Raw genomic sequence first — 2,924 nt, forward strand, 5'->3', positions numbered from 1 at the left:
GCAATTTTGGTCTCATTCCTATTGGAAAGATGTGAAACTTGGAAGAGTCCACAAAAGATTTCCAAGGATGTTGCCAAGGCTGGAGGATTTGAGCTGTAGGGAGAGCCTAAATAGGCTGGGGCAGTTTTCTCTGTGGGTGAATTATAGAGGTTCATAAAATCATGAGAGGCATGTGTAGGGTAAATAGACAATGTATTTTCCCTCGGTTGGACGAGTCCACAACTGGAAGGCATCGGTTTAGGCTGAGCGGGGAAAGATTTAAAAGGGACCTCAGGGGCAATTTTGTTTTTGCACAAAGGGTGGTGCGCGTATGGAATGAGTTGCCAGAGGAAGTTGTGGAGGCTGGTCAAATTAAAGTATTTAAAAGACGTCCGGATGAGTATATGAATAGGAAGGGTCCAGAGGGATATTGGGCAACGTGTTGGCAAATTTAACGACATTAGGTTAAGATATCTGTTCGGCATGGACGAGTTGGACCAGAGGGTCTCTTCCACGCAGTACCTCTCTATGATTCTATGTCTCTATTATGAAGGCCTGCAAGCGAAACACATTCATAACCACACTGCCCACACATGATACAAACTTCAAAGAATTATGCCTGAAACCCTAAGTCGTTCTGTTCTGCAACACTACCATTGGCTCGACTTTTCATTGTATATGTGTTTTCTTTGTTTGTTTTACCAAAGTTTAATACCTTGCATTTATCAACATTATACTCCATCTGCCATTCTTTAGCTAGTGAGTGATCGTAATGGGGAAGAAGGGCTGGAAAGTAATAAGCTGCCTGTATCATTTAATAGTTTTAGGAAGAGGGCAGTCACACGTTAGAGGTGGGAAACAGTGATCGGTGTTTGAGGCTTTCTATGTCTCAGATGTTCAGCATTGATATCTATTCGAGTTCCTTCATAGTGCAGTGTGTGTCTGCATGATTTCATTCCCTCATATTGCAGACTACAGATAGTAGTCATTTATGCTGGAAATAATATCCAAGTATTTAATGATGTTCATATTTTATCTCGAAGGTAGAGCACATAAACTCGACATCCTACAATTAATGCAAGTACCTTGCATTTTTAAAACAATGTTATTATTCTCACTGTGTTATTCAGTAAAGTGAACCAGATTTCAATGAATCTATACCAAACTGAAAGCTGGCGCTTAGAATTAAACATTTAGGCACTGTTTAGGTCTTGTGTAGTCAGTAGTGTTCCTACCTCTGATGTAGAGCTCTGGATTCTATCCCAATTCCTGAACTTGTCTGAACGTGTCCCTTACTCGAGACCAGACAGTCTGGATTCAGGTGCAGAGATGTGTCACAGCATGTCAGAACAGGCTGATGAATAAACACACAGGAGAATAATGTTCGAAGTTTAGGGACTATTGTGGAGTGGTGGTAGGGTCCCTACCTCTGGCTGCAAAGCTCTCGGTTCAAATCCTACTAGACGTGTTTTATAATATATTTGAACACGTTGACTAAAATGAGTTTAGAATTGTGATTTGAGCGAGATGTAAGAGGTTTCAGTATTCAATTTCAGAATTTAAGCCCCGGACGACTGAAACCACAGGCCCTGGTTTGGAGTCACATTTGCACCTTCTAGAGGTTTATAAATTCATGAAGGGCATGGATAGGGTGAGTACTCAAGATCTTTTCCCCACGTTTGGAAGTCCAGAATTAGAAGGCATATATTTAATGTGAGAGGGGAAAGATTTTAAAGGGGCTCAGTGGCAACTTTTTCACTCCGAAATTGGAGCGTGTATATGATGAAATGCCGGCGGAAGTGGTGGAGGTTGGTATAATTACAACATTTAAAAGGCACCCAGATGGGTATATTAATAGGAACGATTTAGAAGGATATGGGCAAATTGCTGGCAAATAGATCAGATTTCCTGCAGAGTAGAAACAGGCCTTTTTGCCAACCCTCTGAAGAGTTACCCACCCAGAACCATTTAACCTTGACTAATACATCTGACACTATGTTCAATTTAGCATGGCCAATTCACCCAATCTGCACATCTTTAGACTGTGGGAGGAAACCAACGCAGACACTGGGAAAAAGTGCAAACTCCACACAGTCAGTAACCCTGGTAATATGAGGCAGCAGTGCTAACCACTGAGCCACCGCACCGACCCAAATAGGGCACGATTAATTTAGGAAATCAGGTTGCATGGACGAGTTCGTCAAAAGTGTTTGCTTCAGCGCTGTACAAACTCTAGGATTCGTTAAGACATTTGATCAAGGTACCTGTGTAATCTTCACTGTCCATTATATAGCCAATCTTGGTTTCATCTTTCTAACCACACCTTCCATAATTATCATCTGAATCATTTCTATAAATGACAAACAATAATGGATTGAGCATAAGTCCCTGTGGAACACCACTGTGCAGAGTGTCACAAAGCTTGTCCCTTTTCTCTGAAAGTTTACTTTTCTCAAAGATACTGTATTATTGATTTTTTTTCGGAGGGGTCGTAAGTAGCTCCAAGCTCCAAGGTGACTGGTTTGGTCCAGAGATTAAACGGTGTTGTGATCAAAGGTATAATGAAAGGGGAGTGGTCAGCTGTCTCGATGAGTTGTTCAGTCCAGATGGAGTTCAGCTGTGTCCAATCTCTCTCTCTCTCTCTCTCTCTCTCTCTCTCTCTCTCTCTCTCTCTCTCTCTCTCTCTCTCTCTCTCTCTCTCCTTTCTCTCTCTCCTTGTGCCCTTCTAACTTCAACTGGTTAGCATATGTTCCACCTTTCCAGTTTTTAATGGGGGTTTGCTTATTGGGACTGTTGTGTATATTCAGATCAGCTAATTACGTCTAGTTTGAGTAGACTGAGTTCTGTATGGTTCTTATTCTGTTCTTTGTGTTTCATTGTGTAATTTTGAGAATTACATATTGTCCATATTTAAACATGATAGTCAACCTAGCTAGGTTACTCTG

This window comes from Chiloscyllium punctatum, unplaced genomic scaffold, assembly GCF_047496795.1.
Source record: "Chiloscyllium punctatum isolate Juve2018m unplaced genomic scaffold, sChiPun1.3 scaffold_196, whole genome shotgun sequence".
In the NCBI taxonomy this organism is placed as follows: domain Eukaryota; kingdom Metazoa; phylum Chordata; class Chondrichthyes; order Orectolobiformes; family Hemiscylliidae; genus Chiloscyllium; species Chiloscyllium punctatum.